The 19,459-nt window shown below is 48.7% G+C and overlaps 1 pseudogene across 1 annotated transcript in view; it reads right to left on the bottom strand.

Annotated features, from left to right (window-relative positions):
- Positions 1 to 15,489, bottom strand: part of LOC308634082 (ribonucleoside-diphosphate reductase subunit M2-like) — a 55,018-nt pseudogene extending 39,529 nt beyond the window's left edge. Inside the window, exons 1-2 of the transcript in view lie at positions 15,442 to 15,489; positions 7,962 to 8,081 (exon numbers count right to left, since the gene is read on the bottom strand). The product of the transcript in view is annotated as a ribonucleoside-diphosphate reductase subunit M2-like (transcript). The remainder of the gene's footprint in view (positions 1 to 7,961; positions 8,082 to 15,441) is intronic.
- Positions 15,490 to 19,459: the final 3,970 nt, after the last annotated feature.

Genomic DNA, 19,459 nt, shown 5'->3' with positions numbered 1-19,459 from the left:
ATTGGAGATAAGAAGGGAGGTGGTATCCATCAGGGGCATCTCAGACATTGTTGCAGCTTCTCTGACCATCTTATTTTGAAATCAATGAAAATAAATAAACTTAAAATTTTATTGTATTGTTTTTGAAGAGAGACTTAAGAAATTAAGTCACCATTTTTCAGGCCTCCAGTTGTCTTCAAATTCCTGTTGAAAACTTGGACAGGGGACTTATAACATCCTTGTCGACTGTCCTTATTAACTCAACATTTTATTTAAATTGCACTTAGCACCTGCCTCCAATTATTCGGCTCTGTCAGAGAGCGGAGTTCTGATTAAATGCTTTAGCACAGTGTTACCCCAGGCACAGACCATCATCTGTCTTCATCAAACCAGCGTCCTCAGTGGCCTGACAGCGGCATCTGGGAAGGAGCAGGGATGGTTAGTGCTAAGAGACCGTGCCGCCCAACACAGCCTCCGTGGAGCTCAGAGAACCATTTGTATTCGTTACTGTTCTCCCCAATCATTGTCCCTGGTTTTCATGGGCCACTGGCGAGCAGACACTGACAGCCTGGCCAGGTTGTAAAATGGAGAAAGTGGGGAGGTTAACGAAGGCGATGATGCTGATGACAGTGACCGTGAGCTAAGGCGGCAGCTGCAGCTTCTTGACGCTGATGAGTCCTGCCATTTTGGGAGCACCTGCCATGGTCAGGTACCATACCAACCAAGGACCTAACCCTTCCTGGATATTCTGTGCCCTATAACCACAACCTCTGAGGTCGGTGTACTCAGGGTCTTCTTCCGCTTTATGGATGAGGAGATGGAGACTGGTTCATGACCACTTAACCTGAAAAAACAGGTCTTTCTGCCTTAAAACCACCACATAGCTCTGTTGTCACCTGCAGCCTCTATTCAATGCTTGAGAAAGTGATTCCCCCCACCCTGACCACTGGCTTCCAGGAGACAATCCCTGGCCTGCATGGAAGGGGATTCTGTGCTGGATGACTCTGACATCATGAGTTGTCACCAGTGTTGATTTCATTAGAGATGGGTCTCTAATGGAGGATGTATAGACTGCAGCTGGGGTTCCATGTTTGGGGGGAGGCTATAAAACCCAATGGTTAGAAATGTGACATGGGGAGAACCATGAAATAAATAGGAAACTTCACAATTCCATTGCACAATGAGAAGACTCCCTGGGGCATCAGGTTGAGACTTACCAAATCTGGCTCAGGCCCAAATGAATGATGCTGGATCAAAGAGAGGAGGAAGAGGTGTATTGGTTGATTAACTCTTAGGTTCAAACCCAGGGAGGACAAGAAGGAACTAGTTGTCAGGGTGAATAATTTTGGAAGGTCTTGGGAGGTAACAGAAAAATATGTGATAAGATCGGTGCTAAACATAAGGTTTTGAGAGCCAGGCATATGTGGGTTTGAAGCTTTCATCTTCTCCTAACCAGCTTCAGTGTCTATTTGACGTTGCCAGGTCTTAGCAGCTTCTTTTCAAATAGAAATCAAGGTCTATTGTGGAGGGACATTATGAAAATAAACCAAAAAATTTCTTCAAACCTGATAGGAGACAGGAAACTTTCTCTGTAGAGTCAGATAGTAAATATTTTAGTTTTTTTCAGGCCATAAGGTCTATGTCACAACTATTCAACTCTGCTGTTACAGCCTGAGAGCAGCTACGGATAGTACATGAATAGATGGACATAATTGTGTTCTCATAAATCTTTATTGACAAAAGTAGACAGGAGGCTGGATGAGCAGGGTTACAGGCCTTAGTTCAAAAAGTAGTTGTATAATTACAAAATAGTAGGCGTACCACTAATGTAAGGTCCCCTCTGTCAGAAGCGCTGAGGACTGAGTGGTAGAGAAATTGAGGCATATGTTCAATAATGTAAAGATCAGCAGAGGGACTGGGCAAAAGGAGGGAAGGGCTCCTCAGAGAAGTACTGGACTGCACCATAAAGCATCTGCTGTCACATATGCCACATGGACATGGGCATGTCTGCCCCAAACACCTTGCCCCCTCATCTGAGGGAGGATGGAAGGTATCCTGGGCCACTGGGGGCTCTGGCCACATGAATGCATTGTGTAGGGGTGCTGTACAGTCTTGGAATGTGACTAACCCACACCCCAAACTGCATGGCACCTGACACTAGAGGGGATCCTCACAGTGGCTAGGGAAGGGATCACTGAACCCCTGTAGAACTGCTGGCCCTGACAGTGGCCACACTTGTTGGGGAAGGGGCTGTGAATACCTGATTCCTCTTCCCTGGACTGTGGGAAGCTGTGGGGCCAGTCCCTGGGTGTAGGAGTACCCCAAGTTCAGTCCCCTATGCCAAACTCTCAGTTGGACCTAATTTGCTGTGTCCTGGTCGCACTTCCACAGGCCTTTACTTTGGATTCAGCAGCAGAAGCTCTGAGCCCATCTGTCTAGGGGGAGGCTGTAGGGAAGGCTTCAGCGAGGCTGGGGGAGGAGGGAGCCTGCACTGGGTCCCTGGAGATTGTCATGTCACCTCATGTGCAAAGTGTGAGTTCTGTCCCTCACACAGGGAGCTCTCGGCCCCTACCTGGCACTTGCTCTGCGGAGAGCAAGAGCAGAGAGGATCTTTATGGTGGAGCAAATGCCTTCAGGGAGGCCACAGTCTCCTGGGTTGAGAAGGCTGATAATGACAGAACAACAGTAGAGGCTGTTTGGCATTTACACTTTCTGTTTAGCTATTTTCTAATAGAATTGTCTTGAATTTTAATCTGTTTTAATGATGGCAATATAGACACTCAGAACTGCTCTGAACTTCCTACTAGGTCATAAATATGTGGCCATCAACTTGAGACATCTGCCCATAAACCCATCTCTCCAGCTCCTGTGACTGACCAGCAACCACACCCCCGGAGACAGGGGTGGGTGCAGTCCTGCATCTGCACTTGATTAACAAGACCTGTCACTGTCCCTCCTTTCCACTCTCTCACAGGCTGCTGGCAACACTTGTCAGCCTGCAGCCCACACTGTGCTTTTCATCGTCCCATTAGCAGAGGGATGTTGAGCAGGAAGAGTCTGTGTCCTCTCCCTTGTGCTTGACCCTGGAGTCTCTAATTAGCTCATGACACCAGCAGTCCATAATTTCCGCCCAAGCCCAGCTTTGATTTTTCCAGCACAAACATTGCTTGAGGACCACCGATAAGGCTTGAGAGGACAGCGCAGAGAGCCTGGCAGCTCAGGAGCGCATGTCCAATGTCGCTGATCCCTTAATGAGGAATGGGGGCTTTGAGGGCAGCGGCCAGGGGAAGCAAGGGCTGGAGAAGCCCCAGGAATGCCTTACACTAACAAACCAGCCATCCGGCAGGGCGGCTTCTTCCACCCCATTGCGATATTCTATTCATGGAAACTTGTGCTAATTATGGACCAAGCAATGTGGCTCTGGAAAAGATGTCCCTTTGTAATCTCATGACCTCTGGTGATGATGCTTTAGAGCTGTGACATTAATATAAATGGTCCACGGTAGGTGGGCAGGATAAGAACGTTTCGGTCCCCACAGCGTACCCAGAAGGCATGGTTGCTGGGAGGATGGACCATCCTGTCTTGTACTGTCAATAAGACTGTTCACACCTGTGGCCATTTTCTGTTCACTTGTTGTGGATTGAGGTTTTGATTTCACCATTTAATCAATTCTCACGGTAGCCTTTTGAGGCATAAGTTATAGATCAGGAAGTTTTGCCGAAGGTTATCCAGCTAGTGGAGAAAAAAAAAATGGTAGGACTTAACACCATTTGGTTCCAAACCCTATGTAAAACTCTGTGATGGTGCAGCTTCTTTGAGTCCCAAGAGGTGGCCTCACCAGGGTCAATGGACCAATTTCACGGAGGAATGAGGAAGAAGGAAGGCAAGGGGAAAAGAAGGGAAGAAGAAAGGGCTGTCTCCAAAGGCAGAGGCTACATGCTGTCATTTAGAGGGTCAAGTAAGAATCCACAGACATGGACTGACATCCTGGCTTGGGCAGCCGCTGTCCAGGGCTCACCTGGAACGTGGGAGCCCCTGATGAGTGTTTGCTAAATGAATGAACAAACACCCTGGAGAGGTAGATGCTGTCATTCCCAATCTGCTGAGCAAGATACCAGGTTGCCAGAAGGTTCCCTGAGGATCCCAGGCCCACCTGGTAAACAGACATGGACTTCGCAAGCAAGGGAAGTGCTGTTTTATGCAATCATTACTACATGGTATACTTTAGTTTTTATGAAGATGTTACTTTATTTCTTGTTAACAAGAAGATTAAATGAGACTTTAAAAAGTATATTAAAAATTCCCCATTGCTGAAGCAACACGTTGAGTTCACTGGTAACTGGATGACGTGTGACTTGGAGTTCTTTATGCGTGAATTTACCACTGAGCTTGAAGAAAATTTTTGGAAATGTGTTTATTTTATCTAAAAATGGCAACAGCAGGTTATTTGTTGAAACATATTTTTTCTTATCAAGATACTTTGGTTTTCTCAAGTGGAGTGGACATCGTGTCCAAGCACCAGCTTCCTGATAAAAGAATGTTGTTTTTTCCCACAGAGACAACATCTGGATCTCAAATCCTTTACTAAGATGCGAGTCTCCCTTAGTAAATCCAGACGCCCTCTGGGGACCAGCCGGTGAATTTTCAAAAGGGATTCCTAACAGCCTTTTCGGCTTTAAAATGGATTTTTATACTGAAAAGCATCTTGTGATTTGGAGTGCTGTGTACAAGGCCTGGATTGAAGGTAACTACTGAGAAAGTGGTGAAATAATCAAAACTCTAAGAAGCATGCAAAGATTTTTAAAATGGAGGCTGGATATCTGGCACTGACCTTGTGGCACATGACATAACAGCACCTGGCCTGGGAATCAGCAGACAGGCTTCTGGAGGGACAGGGACGAGGTGGACTTTGAACAGGTGAACTTGCTGCTGCCTCTAGGGCAAAACTGGTGCAGTGACCCAGAAAAAGGCCTAGATGGTAAGACCACTGATGTGCACATGAATTCTCAGGAAGAAACCCTGATACAGAGAGGCTCTGAGCCCTATCCTGTAGATCTAGAGGTATTTGGGGGCTCAGAGAGGTTGGAACACTTGTCTAAATCACACAGTTTTCACATGGGAAAGTGGGATTCAACCCCAGTTTTAGCTATATTTACTCCTGCCAACACATTAAGTTCCTAGTCATAAGACGTTGTCTTCGCAGTGGAATCCCTCTGGAGGTTTCCATACTCTTGACTATGCTGGGAAAAGGAGAGATCTGTGGATGGAAGGACAGAGGGTTACGAAAGCATCTCCAGACAGATGCTCCGATTCTCTGCCTGCTGCTTTACCCAAAGCACGTGCTACCTCACCCAGGGCAGGGGGTGCACTGCTCTCAAGGGACTCAGGGGCTGCCCATACAGCCAGTGGCACCTTTTGAGGATGAACCCCAACATGTATTTAGTGCTTCCATGGTGACAAGGGTTTGTCACTGTACTGTGCGGGTATCGGAGGGTTGTAAACACAATGTAAACACATCAGGGGCCCAGAGAGATGGTCTAAATTCATTTGACAAATGATTATGAAGCCCTCACTCTGCATCACCTGGCTCCTAGGTTACTTAACATTTTGGAAACACTATGACCCTGGGATAAACAGTGCAGACCTGCAGGCAGATGGGGCTGGATTGGGTCCTTGCTCTGCCACTAGCCAGCTGGTGGCTTTGGGCCTACGTTTCCCATCAATCAAATGGATATAATGCTAGTACCTGCCTCATGAGAGGTGCTGAATGAACCAAATGAATTATATATGGAAGGAATTTGTAGCAAAGCCAGACAAGGGAAGCTCTGTGAATACACAATGTTGTCAGCCCAAGGATGGGACAGCATCCACACAAGTGTTTAAACACACGTTGGCTGTGTCATTGATGAGGGGTGCTGTTGAGGAAGTGGAAGAACGGGGAAGGGGACTGGGGCTTTGTCAGGAGAGGTTGTCAGGAGAGGCCTCCATGACCTGTGAGAGGGTCACTCCTGTTAAGACTTGAATAGGGTTTACACGAGAGCATTCTGAGAAACAGGCAAGACAAGGGTCCCTTGAGCTGCCACCTAATGCCATCTGCATCGTGAAGCTTAGCTGGATCATTTTCTTTCTTTTTAGATTCAAAACATTAGAATCTGCTACATGTCCCATGACCCTGAATTCATTCATGTCCCCTCACCTGTGGAGCATGGCTATCTGAGTGCCGCCCCCTCTTGGAGTCTCCCTGACTCAGCCTGGGTCCAGTTTTCTTCCTCTGGCCACTCCCACCCTGCTTCCCTCACTGTTAAGATGGCTAGTGCCTTGGTCACTCTCTTTGAGCAGACAGGCCCAGGTGACCCTCTTCCCCTGTGCCTCTGTGCTTTAGTGGATCTCCATGCAGCTCCTTGTGATTTTCCCCCAAAGGTACCCAGCATGTGGTCCTTCCCTGTGGAACGACATTCAAATGTTGCTCTGTGAAAGGGGGTACAGAGGGCTCATGTGCACTGCATAGATGCCTCGGGCCATGTGGCTGGCTGCTCTGGAGACAGCAGCTCAGCTTTCCCTTTGCCCTAGAACAACTACAGCAGCTTCCAGGCTGGTAGGGGATGCTGTGGGTGTTCACAGTAGGACCTGGGCCTAGAGCCAAGCACCCACTCTTCCCTTGGCCCTGGTCAGGGCCAAGGAGCTTAGGATCTGGGAAAAGGGGCCAGTCCAAATCTTCCTGTCCCACTTCATCATTGCGACTCCATGCCCATGGTGGCCCCCACCTTGTGTGACTTCCAGGGAACCATCCATACTATGGTATCTCCTGTAGTCCACTGCTGCTGGACTTTAGGACCCCAAGCTGCAGTTTTGTTGTTAATTTCAGAGCCTTGCAGGCATTGGCATGTCTCTTTGTCTTGCTCTGCTCCACAAATTAGTGACAGGTGCATCTGAGTGATTCCCCCAGAGCCCATTACAGCATCCTGGGGAAAAAAAAAATTTTGCTCCCCTTTCCCAAAAATTGTGTGTTAAAAAACTAGTCTTGGTCTTCGATGTGAGCCAACTCTCTTCAATTTGATCTGTCTCAAAAGAAGTGAGAAAGTGCAGGGGCTTCCCCCCTGGGTAGGAATGAAGCATGACAGGAGCCTGGAAACTTGGCAGAGATGCCCTGGATTGAGGTTCTGGCTTTGGGCCCACTTGGCAGAAGAACGGGGAGAAGCTTCCAGTTGTCCCAATGCAATTCTCTGGGTTGAGGTGAGGCAGGCACACTTGTGGTTTGCAGTGCTGCATCCTCTGAGCGATGAGAATCAAATCTGCAAGGGACTCTGTGTGTCCCACTGACCTCAAGTCAGTGAACAGTTACTAGTCTTACTTATCACCTACTGTATGCTGGGCACATTTCTGCCCTGGGGGAGGACACAAGAGGCCTTCATGTTCCCAGGGCCAAGATGAAGGTGGGAGCCCCTGGGCCCCCTGATCCTGCCCCATGTGAGTCCTCATCATGGAAATGAGTCCAGATATGCATAGCCACCCGGGAGGGACGTTTCTCACTCTGATAACCTCTGGGACCCATCCCAGTTTAGAATCTAGAATTTCCCACTTGGGAATTTGGGTTCTTTGGACATTAGGAGACATCCAAATGACTGGAGGCAGTGTTTGGCCCAGATGTTTGGCATTAGGGAAGTGTAACACACAGGCCACTTCATACTGTTTGCAGAGAATTGAGATATTATGTTAAATACTTTTCATATTCTTGAGGAAATTGGAATAGATATGAAGGGACTTCATATCCAGGGCCTGAGCTTCCCAGTGCTTTGTGTGGGACAGGGGGAGCCTGGTACAGTGGTAGGGGCTGGAATCCCCAGCAGACTAGCTCCTGCGTGTCTATGCACCTTTTCTGCTGGGTCTGGTCAGGGTGCTCTGTGACAGTGTGGGCCTTAAGCTCACAGTCTTTGTGGCTGAAAGCAGACCCCCAGAGTGAGAGGAAGACAGAGTCTGCCAACCTGGGTACCAGCATCCTGCACATCTAGCTTCCCCTTCTCCTCCAGAACATTTCTCTGTTCAGAACACTGTCCGCCAAGAATTGGGCCCCCAGAGGCCCAAATAGACTCCAGGCAGCCCACCTGAGCAGAAAAGGACAAAGGACCCAATTTAAAATACAGTCTTGGGCAAGCTGACAGTCAAGGCCTCTTTTCCCAATCCCAGACTGGAGTCCAGTGGTTTGGAATAAGGAGGAACCTAAGGTTGAGGGAAGCCCCAGTGAGGAGGAGCCTGGTGACCGTGACTGGCCTTACCACGATCTGCCAGCAGGCGGGTACTGTGCGGGCAGGTAGGCTGGAGTCAGAGGTCCTAGGGAGCAGCCGTGTGTGTGCAGATATGTGAAAATGCACTGAGTATCTGGGCCTGGTAGGAGGGACCCTCAGGAGGGAAGCTTCATCAGGCAATACTGAGCTCTTGGCACCTTGTCCTAAGGCTCTGAGGACTATGGCAGGCATGAATGACAGGGCCTCTATGTGCCCATGGCTCAGGAAGCATGAAGATCATGTGACAGGAAGCCAGGTTATGGCAGGAGTCGTTGACAGTGTGTATGGGGGACAAGAGGGGCAGGCTCCCTCCAACCTATGGAGCAAGAAGCCAGGCTGATAGAGGATCTCCATACTCCCCACAGAGCACCGTAGAGGGGACTTGCAAACTCAGCAGAGAGGTGTGTCATTCCTGGGTCTCAGAGGATGGGAACCTCAGGCCTTCTTAGGGGAGAGTCAGCATAGTTCAGAATATAGCTGTCTCTCTATATCCATGTGTGATTTGTTCCACTCCACCCATTTCTGCAGATGCCAAAACCTATGGATGCTTAATTCCCTTATATGAGACAGTGTAGCATTTGCATATAACTTATGTATATCTTCCTATATCCTTTAAATAACCTCTGTGTTACTTATAATACCTAATGCAATGCAAATAGTTGTTAGACTGTATTGTGTAGGGAATAATGACAAGAAAAATTTCTGTGCATGTTCACCACAGAAGCAATTGTTTTCTGAGTATTTTCAATTCCTCATCTGTGGATGGAGAACCTGTGGTTACAGAGGGCCACAGTCTGCTTAGGAGACACAGGGTAGCATAGTAACTATAGGCCAAGGGAAAGCAATGGGGCTGGGTCAAACATGACCAGAACCCAGAAAGCTTGAATCTGGAGCAAAAGGCCCCTGGGTGAAGGCAGCATATAAGGTTATGTTAAAGGAAACTCACTGGCACCAGAAAATATTTGAGGCCCATATGTAAAATTTTCCCTCCTTTCCCCTACACCAGCACTTCAAGATGAATTTAGCATGGAGGGCATGAAGAATCCAAGGTTCTACCTCTTGCCTGGAGGCATGCAGCTGCCCGGAAAAGGCCCAGTAATATGGACTTGGCTCAAGGGGCCCCCAAACCTGATGTCGTCCATGGCAAGCTCTGGCCTGTGGAAAGAGATGGTCCAAGGACTCAGAGGGCTCAGCAATTCCCACAGGAAGGGCTGCTGCCATCCAGGAGCCTGGGGTAGCCTGTGCATCCTCTCCTTGCCTTGGCCTCCCTCCCCCTTCCTCAGTTTTCCGCCATGGCCTGGACTGAGACACAGTGCCAAGCAAGTGAGGCTATGGTTGCTGTGGAGGCAGGAGAGTCCAGGGCCTGGCTGGAAGGTCATGTGGGAAACTTCTGCTTGAGGAGAGTTGCTCAAATGGGCCATTGGTCCCCGGGATACAAGGCCTTGTTTTCCAGTCACTTCTTCCAATGGAGAAGGGGCCCTGGGGCAGGGTCTGCCTGGCTCCAGCAGCCGAGGCATGAACAATGGTCTTGCTGGCTGCCCTGTCTCACTCCCACAGGATGTGTAGCCCTGGCGGCCGGCTGCTGCCCTCCGGGAAGACCAAAGCTGCCATGTGAATGTGATTCCTTTGAAGGACTCCTCCTGGGAGACAGGGCAGTGGGGCCTGTGGTCTTCCTGCTGCCCTGTTTTCTTTCTTTCTACACAGAGCTCCAGGCTCAGGCATGAGAGTGGGCATCAAAGAGGTTGTCATGGGAGTGGGTAGTTCTAGGTGTGAGGGTCTTCTATGGACAGGTCCATGGTAGAAGTGAGTCCATGTGCAATAGGAGAAGGGAACCAGTGTGTGTGTCCACAGGTATGAGGAGACTCCGTAAGGTGGGGTGCATTTGTGCAAGTGAGGAGATATGAAGCCAGAGGTGAGTGGGGTGTCTGGAAATGGTGCAGGGGTGCAGTGTTTTGCTGAGGGGGAGTGCAAATAAGTTGATATTCCTTGGCTCTGATTAACACTGATGACAGGAAAACCCTCCCTTGCTTGATGCCCCCCTCAACTCATCTTTCAGAACTTTGTTCAGATGCAGGTAGGGCTGTGTACTCAGGTTGGGTCTTATCACCCAAGGCTTTAATTGCCACTGTGAGGAGGCCTGCCTGGTTCTTTCTCTAGGAAAGGAAGGCCCTGGAGTGTGCTTGAACTATTTTGGCAAGAGGATGGAGTCTGGGGTGGTGCAGAATGGATGAATGAAGGAAAGGAGAGTTGCTCATATGGGTGGTACCTGTTTGGACCCTAGGTCATGTGTCCTAGTGGGGGTATGAGGACTCAGGAGAAGAAAGAGGAACAAATGCTGATTCCATAGAGAAGGGGATATAGAAATTGAGACAGAAGAACTCTGACATATTGAACTCAGGGAAAAAGGTCAGTGGGCCACCCAGATGAGAAGATTTGGGACAGTATGACACACAGTTGTTTATGAATTTGTTAACTATGTGACTCGTATTCAGTGTGTACGTGTCAGAAAGAGATAGTGAAGAGAAGAGAAGAGAAGAGAAGAGAAGAGAAGAGAAGAGAAGAGAAGAGAAGAGAAGAGAAGAGAAATGGAGCATGCATGCATATTCCTATCTGGTACCTTATCCAGGTCCCTATTGCAGAGCCTGAATGAAGCTGCATCATCAACATGACCAGCAGGGGGCGCTGTGCTGCCAAGCTAATAGAAATTCCCTTTCAACAGCTGGAATACACATTTGTGCATTTTTGGAGCACGTGCCCATCCCAGGCCTGGCTTAGCTGTTGATCTAGCCCTGGCCCTAGCTGACAAACCGTCCTCACCTCATCACCTCCTGTGCTAATAATACCACAGGGTGTCACAGTGGGTCAGCCCAGGCTCCTGGAGCCCTCAGCTCTCCTTGGTCCCAAGAAAGGCATGCATAGCCTGTGGCAAGAAGGCATCTGGATCCAGGTGTGACAGTAAAGCCGAAGAAAGGGAAGGGGGTCCCAGCTCACCGTCTGGGACCTGTGTCCACACAGGAAGGGCAAAGTGGAACCTGGAATGCCCCCGCAGGGTGTGGTTTGCTTGGGGTTGGGGAATGGAGGCATGTGGTGGCCCTGGAAATGGCTGTGGTACCCTTAGGGTAAGGTGGAAGCCCCAGAGAGGTCGCCTCATCTCTGCTCAGGTATGTCACTCCCTATGCAGTGATCTCATGCCATGTGAGGACAGCTCCATCAAGGCAAAGATGGGTGCTGGAGTGGCCCGGGAGGAAGGTCCGGATCAGATGGAGGGCTAGGGGTTGCTGGGAATAGCCTCCAGGGGCGGGTATACCTGAAGTGGGTTCTGAAAGGTGAGTAGGAGTTGGCTGGGCCAAGGAAGCAGGGGACAAAGGAGGGATTTTCCATGATCAGAGTCCACTGATGTCAATGACAGCTGCCTGCAACAGCAAGGGTCAGGTGGCCCATGTTACATCATCAGAAAGTGGGAGCTGGAAGGAAGGGTCAGGAAGAGGAGCACTTGTGGAAGGCCGCTGGACCACATTTCCAGTAGCAGAGTCTGGGGCAGAGAAATCAGTTCAAGGGCAAGGGAGCTGGATATGGTCACTGTAGCCAGCCAGGGTGATCCCAAATTCTGTCCTCTTGTTTCTAGATTAGACATTAACTCCAACCCAATTTGAATCTGGGCTCAATAGTTCAACATCTTTGGAGCTTGGGATTCTATCTGTGAAGTGGAAAGGGAGTGGAGAGGCAGGCAAGGGGGCTATAATGAGCACCATTATCTAAGTGCCTCTCACACAGAAAGGTTCAAAAACATGTACCCAGAGTTCTGCAGGTCGGGGAAGCTGGGAGGAATTCATGTAATTATCTAATTTTGCTCCTTTTTGTCTAACATGAGGCAGTGTTCCTATTTTATAGATGAAGAAACTAAGGCCTGGAGAGTCAGGTCTCTTGCCCAAGTCCCACAGCTAACCCGTGACTGCCCCAGACATGTCTTCCCCTTGCCTTCTGAAGAGCAACCCCATGTGGGAGTTCTTCAAGAGCTGTGGGACTCATATCCTGACTGGGCTGCCTGGTGGAAGAAAAAAGTAGCTCTGTTTGGACATGGTCCTCAGTAACAACAGAGAAGGGCTGAGAAACCCAAGCAAGCATCTTCCCTGTAGCTCGGCTCTCCTGGAACTGCTGGGACTTGACCCTTCTGATGGCCTCTGACTCATTTGTGATGGATCAATTGTGCAGGTTGACAGGTAGGTGGGTGGTCTGGGATCTGCCAGCCAAGCAGGGCTGGCCAACCTGGAGGCTTCAGACTGCAGTGGGCCCTTCCAGGGAGGTCATCTGAGTGCTGGGGCAGCTCTGGGGACGACAAAGGGGCATGACTGTGGTGGGGGGCAGGTGCAAGAGAGAAGTGTGGAACCTCTGAGGAGAGGCGGCCAGTCAGTCCTCAGGGTGGTCAGGGGTTAGGCGTGGGTGTTGGGATACCAAACAGAGGTCATAATCGTAGTGTGCGGGGCAGGTTGGTCCTGTGGACGTGTTTTATTTGGCTCACAGAGTGCTTCTCACAAAATCTTGAATTATATCTTGACATTTTCATATAAAAGTTCAGATCTGCAATGTCTCTTAAAAATTGAAGGATTTGGCTGCACTGTGTGAAAGGAGAGCAGTTGCCCACTGAGCTGGTGGAAGAGTTACTGCAGACCCCACCGTGCTCCACAAGGATCCCATTGCTTATGTTCCCTGCCTAGACCCCTCTGAGCCCCTCTGTTGTCAGTCCCCTAGCAATGATATGGATGCCCTCCATAGGCCCATGACCCCAGTCTGCCTGTGACCCTCCACTCTGTTCACTTGTCCTAGAGTGGGGAAAGGGGGTCATGACAAGTATCCAAGGCCGTTGGTCTCAAGAGTTTGGAGCTGAATGTGGGGACCAGAAAGAGGCCCCCCTCCCCTATCGTGGGGCCAGTGTTTCAAAGGATTTGGGTAAGTGGCTGCCAAGAGCAGCCATCATGGAGCCAGGGGTTCTGGTGGGGGCAGGGGGTGCTTTCTTCTCCCATTACAGCAGAGAGAAGGCCAGAAATAATTTCCTCAGTGACACTCTTGACATACAAGAAGGTTCTTTCCACTCAGAATGAGATGAAGGGAAAACAGACATGAGGCTCCTGAGACAGACCTTGCTGGACTGACTCCCCAGATAAGGACAGACAGGAGGGCAACTCTTCTCTACCTCAAGCTGAGGGGGCAGGAACAAGGGGCAGGGACAGGAGAGGGTACTGGCTCTGGAAGGAGCAAGGGTGGCTAGCTGGTATCAGAATACACCTGGAGGTAGGGTAGGACGAGTGTGAGGACTGGGTTGGCATTGCTGGGCCAAGGGCAGGACCAGTTCCAACAATCAGGTCCTTGGGCCTAGAGCAACTACTGCCAAAGGAGGAGAACCTGGAGGAGAAGAGGAGAGGAGGGGAGGGAAAGAAGAAGACTGAGAAAGAGAAGGAGAGAGGTTCAGAGGGAGAAGAGAGTGAGGAAGGAAAAGGAGAGAGAGGGAGAGAATGATGGAGAAAAAGCAGCAGAAACAGAGTCAGATACAGAGACAGTGAAAGGGAGAGAGAAGAAGAGAGTAAAAGGGAGAAAGAGAGGGAGATGGAGACAGAGATACAGATAGAGAGCCCAAGAGCAAGAGGGCAAGGAATGCTGAATGGCCAGGAGGAGGCAGCGGGTCCCTGGGGGCTGTGAGTTCTCATCTGGCCTGGAACCAACTGGAGAGTCACTACCTTGTCAAGGCCTCATCTTTTTCCATCTAGGGCCTGCATTTTGAGCCTGTGGGGCACTGGGGGACAGAGTCAGGGAGAGTACCCTGTGCTGACCACACTGACATGCCAGGTGCTCAGGGCCTCTCCTATGTTGCCCAGAAGGGATTCTCTTTTGCTAGGGACAGCATGGCGAGGAAGGCCTTTGCACCTGTGAAGTGCTGAGAGGACCACTGTGGTGGGTGGGCCTTTTGCAGATAACCAGTGAAAGAGGACAGGGAGGATTGTACTTTTCTCAGCAGCAGGTCAGTTCAGGCCCTCTTCTAGCCCAGGCCAGCTTGTGCCCTTGTGCCCTGTGCCTTCACTGAGACAGCCCAGTGTCCATGCCCAGTGCAGGCTTCAGCAAGACATGGAGGAGGGCTTTGGGATGCATTGACGATGAAATCAAAACCACATTTTTCCATGTTGGAAGGTGGAGCCGTGATAAATTTGGAAAGTAATAAATATCAGAGCTTTGCAAACCATTTCCCAGCATCTCACGGCAGACTGGCCTCATGTAGCCGAGTGGCATGCCCCCAAGTGTGTGTGGCCTGGACTTGGGGTCTGCTGTGATTGGTGAAGGTGGAGATTTGGTTGGGAATACTGAATGCATTTCATTAGAGGCTGCTGATGGGGCACTTCCAAGTGGATGGTTTGGAAGCCCAGAAACAGGCCACGAGGGGGGACAGAGCCAAGCCATGGTTATTCACAGTGCACTTTTCTAGCTGTTTCCAAATCTGCCTTTGCCAGCTGGAACTGAGCATGAATTAAACCACCCACCCTTGTCCCACAGGCCTCAAGGCATTGGTCATTCTTCTATGTCCCCTAAATTCTTCAGAGCAAGCTCAAAGGCTACACCCAGAACTGATGGAGGGTCTGTATTAATCAGACGGTTCCTCCAAGTCATAAACTGGTCTGAAGAATGAAAAGGATCAATGACTGAATGGGTTCCCAGATGGGGTCTGCTCTGCCTTATTTCTGTAGTTGTTGGTGGCCTTGGCTGGCTGCATAGACACAGTAAAGCTCCATTGGCACAAAAGCCCAAAGAAAGAAGAGATCAGAAAGTGTCTGGGGACCCTGGGGTCTGTGGGCCTTGCTGTGCTCAGGCACCCAGTTCAGGGGCTGCCTTCCCTACTGGTGGCCACTGAGGCCCCCTGAGCCCATGCTACCATTGTGATATTCTGGCCTGCCCCGGGGCAGCCTTCTGCATCACACACAGATCTAATGTCTAGTTTGATCTTTCCTGGTTTTCCTTTTTTCTCTCTGGTGCCCAATTTTTGTTGGCATCGGTCGCCAGCCCCATCACAATGTAGACTCCCTTATGATACCAAGTCCCAAGTCAAGGTCTCTACATGGAGACAGATTCTGATAAGGGTTACCATAGCTTGAAGACAGGCCATGCAGGTCAGTGTCATCAGCCTGCCTTTGCTCACCTCACCTCCTGGCTGGAACTTGGTGGTGATGGTCAAGTTCATGGGCATGGTCCACAAGTGGACAGGCTGCTGGATTCCACAAAACAGTATAAACCAGGTACCCAGAAGCCACATAGTGTTTTTAGTTCCTTCTCCTTTCCTCATCTCTGTTTTAAAAAATTTAATCCCTGCAAAACACGTGAGTTTATAAATTCACATAACCCCAGTCTTGCTTCCAAAGGGATGCCAGGAGGCCAGAGCAAGTGGTTTGATTTCAGGATCTATCTACAGTGGAGCAGCAGTGATCATACTAGATAGGGTAAACTCCTTGTTTTCACTGTGTCATTCACATGAGGCACCAGGCCAGGCAACTTCTCTTTTCCTAGGAATACTTGTATGGCAGACCTGGGAAGGTCCTTTGGAGCTAGCTCCTCATTTTGCAGAGAGAACACCAAGGAAGACCAGCAAGGTGAGGTGAGTCCATGTGTGTGCACTGCTGTTCTTTTTCTGTTCTGCATCTCTTTCCAAAATCCAAGGGGCCAGAAGACTAGCATTTCCAAGTTATGGCTTCTTGGATATCCTGGCCCATGCATCTCACTGGCTTTTGTAGAAGTGAGATCCCAGAGACTGCTTAAACACTCTCCCCCACCTTTAGAACACAAGGGATCTCTGAAAGGGCAGCTCCACATTTGCAGGTTAGCATGTTGAAGCAGAGGTTCTGGGGATCCTGGAGAAACGAGGTGGGGTCAGGGTTCAGATTTTAATCTGCTGGATTATGGGTGCTAAGACATTTATGTAAGAGTAGACATAGCAGCCTACAGTGCAGGTGTCTTGTTGATTTCCTTCTACTAGTTCATTTCAAAGTGCATTTTCTTCTGATTGTCAGCTGTCTTTGTGCACACATGCATGCATGCATGCAAACACGCACGCACACTCACACACACACAAGAAATTGCACCCTCAGAAGCATTTTAATAAATATCCTGATAAATTTCTTCTGGTTGTAGATACCCAACTGTAAGGGAGATAAATAACAGGATGGTTATTTATTTATTTATTTATTTATTTATTTTTTGGTTAACACTGTTGCTATCCTATCATTGTTGTGTCTTCAGATGCATTGGGGCTTCATTTTGCTTACATGTGTGTCTGCTTTTCAGATCATTTCCATTCATAGATCCCTGGAAGGAGAACCATTGAGCCAAAGGGTATGAGCACTTAGAAAATTTGTTGCCAACTTGTCCTCCTGGAAGGTTTGAGTCACTTATGTGCTCTCAGGGAGGGTGATGGTACCCAGGAACAGTCTTGAAAAAAGAATCAGAGCTGGAAATGACCCAGAAGCTAATCTGGTGATTAGATATTTAATGTCCAGATGCCAGCACACTCCACACTTGAAGTAGAGTCCGCCTGGCATAGATTCCTCCCACTCAGTTAAAGCTTCCAGGACACAGAGCTGCTTCCTGCAGACAAGGCTCATTTCTGCAGGTTGCCAGGTAAGCTCTGAGTCCTGAGGCCACCAGAACATTTCCCACCCAAGGCTGCCTGCAGCAACAGAGGGCTTGCATCAGGCTCACCTTTGGCAGCATGTCAGTCACCCCCCACCTAGATTCTCCTCCTCCATGTTCAATTTGGATGATCTTTTGACCAAAAGAATACTAGGTTGTGAATAAAAATCTAGGTATGAACATGAATACTTACTTAAAATGATACAGGCTCACAATAAATGACAAAATTTTAAAAAGCTGATAAATAACATAAGCTTCACAAATCTCTTCCAAGACATTATTTTTTCCTAACTTCCAGACATACTTTAGTAATACTTTCCTTGTCATATTTTTGGCTGTGTGCCTTGTGTTCTTTTCTTCATGAGACAATGATTTTCTAGAGTCATAATAGAAAAATAATCCAGTCTCTCCTCTGGCAGGGCTGGTCGAACAATTTTAACAACAATTTGTAGTTTAGAAAGTTTTGTTCAACTTCATAAAGAAACAGTAATGTCATATAAACTATAGAATATTATTGATGGATTCTATCATTTTTGAGGCATACAATTTTAGGAGATTTTGAGTTTTCTGCATGGCAATTTACCTTATATGTCCTCTGAGAGATGATATTTACATTTATGTTTATGTTCAAATTTATGAATTTTGTTCTGTGTTATTGTTTGGTTAATTTAGCAAAAATTTTAATGTCTTCCCAGTATCTTCATAGGACTCATTTCTCTAAATTAATTTGATTACCAACCACTCAAAGAACCCATTTATTTATTTTTTTATTAGTGATTCATCTCTTCCTCTTCATGGTAAAATCTTAACATTTAAAATCATAATTTGATTGACAGTCCTTTCTGTTGATTTCATGGCTCATCATTATAACTTACATCCTGTTAATCTTTTTATTTGAAATTGTTCTCAGTTCCTTGATTATAGTTAAGTATGAAAAAATCATATTCCAAAGCGGAATACCATAACTTCTCATTTGTTTTATTGCAACATTTCAAAACATCTTCCCAATGTATGGACTAAATAAAATATTTCCCACTCAACTTCTTACCTGGGTCTCCAAATGCCTGAAGCCCTGCCAGTGCCACCTGATGAGGACAAGGAGTATTATATGAGACAGAAGGGAAGTCCCAGTGCAGTGAGAAGGGTGTGCCTCCTGCATTGCTAAGGCCTCTCCTGGGGCCTTGGAAGGAGTTCCTGTAATGGAGGGCTGGTCCTGAAGCTTGGCTGGCTTCAAGGTAAATCTATGCTTCAAGGTAAGTCTATCTGATATCAGTCATGGATTGTACCCTCCCTCCATCTTCCCCATCTGTGGGGCTCCTCCATCCTCATCCCACCCTGCCGTTCCCTGTGTAGTTTCTGGGTGAGGAGGCCCCCTGATCCAGGATACATCATCAGGCAGCTGCTGGAGGTGAAGCCAACAACTTTTGCATAGTTAGACTTTGGCTCTGAACCATGGCTGCCTGATTTTCCTTTCTTTCCGGATTCCTGGAGATGCCATGCTTGGGCAGGAGCCTTGGACTGGGGCCTTAGTTCAGCTGCCACATCCGGCTCCCAGAGTCCTCGGAAGACTCTGTAGCTCTCATATCATCAGGGGCCCAAGGTTGTTTTGGCTCCCCTCTTGTCCCTCTCTCAGCTTGTCCCTACTCCCCTCAGCAACTTGATTTCCATGTTTCACTTTATTCTTGTCCCGTGATTGCTGACAACTGCAGAGGAGGAAGACTTGCCAAGAGAATCTACTCCTCCTCCCATCATAGACCCCTTCCCTCTCTGCAGGCACACTTTATCTGGGCATATGCTCGGAGCTGGAGGGCCAAGTAACTGGGCTGGCCTTTGGTGACTTGCTCCAACGTGGTGAGTCTCACAGGTCCCCACAATCCCTGGTCTGTGTGATCCAGTTGTCCTCAGCAGGGCCATGAGAAGAAGAAAGAGAAGGAAGGGAAAAGAAAAGAAGACACGTGCTATCTCCTGCACTCTGCTCTGCCGTTGGCTGTGGGGAGAGCCTTCCAGATGTGGACTTGCTTCTTTCTTCTCACCCCAGGCAGGGCATGGATCCTGCAGGTGCAGTCCTGCACACCAGCCCTGAACCAGGGTCTCTAGTACTGAGGTAAGCTCTGGCCCTGGCCTCCCAGTAGGGGCATGGGAGGTTGGATGGGCCCTGTCTTTCTCATGTCCCCACTGTTGCAGTCTTGGGCACACAACAAATAGTGAAATGCACAAGTTTAAAAAAAAAAAAAACAAACAACAACCTGGAACAAAGGAGTATAAAACATAGTGGTCTGGGTCCAAAGCACAAGAACCCACTTTTACTCTGTATATTAAGGGGTGTCAAGGGCCCTGACATGGGCATTCCAACTTGCCACTGTCCCTTATTGGAAGAGGTCTCAGGGGCACCTGCCTTCCTGGCTGCCTCCTCTTGGACATTTCCACTACCAGGGAGCAGAGTTGTCTTTCCTCTGCCCCAGAATGCTCTAAGTGAGTCCCTGCACCTCGCCCAGTAGCTAACCTCATGGTATTGTCCCTTGCTAGGATGACTG

This window comes from Spermophilus citellus (genome assembly GCF_964194105.1).
Source record: "Spermophilus citellus genome assembly, chromosome: 15".
In the NCBI taxonomy this organism is placed as follows: Eukaryota; Metazoa; Chordata; class Mammalia; order Rodentia; family Sciuridae; genus Spermophilus; species Spermophilus citellus.
This window is presented reverse-complemented; position numbering and strand designations above follow the sequence as displayed.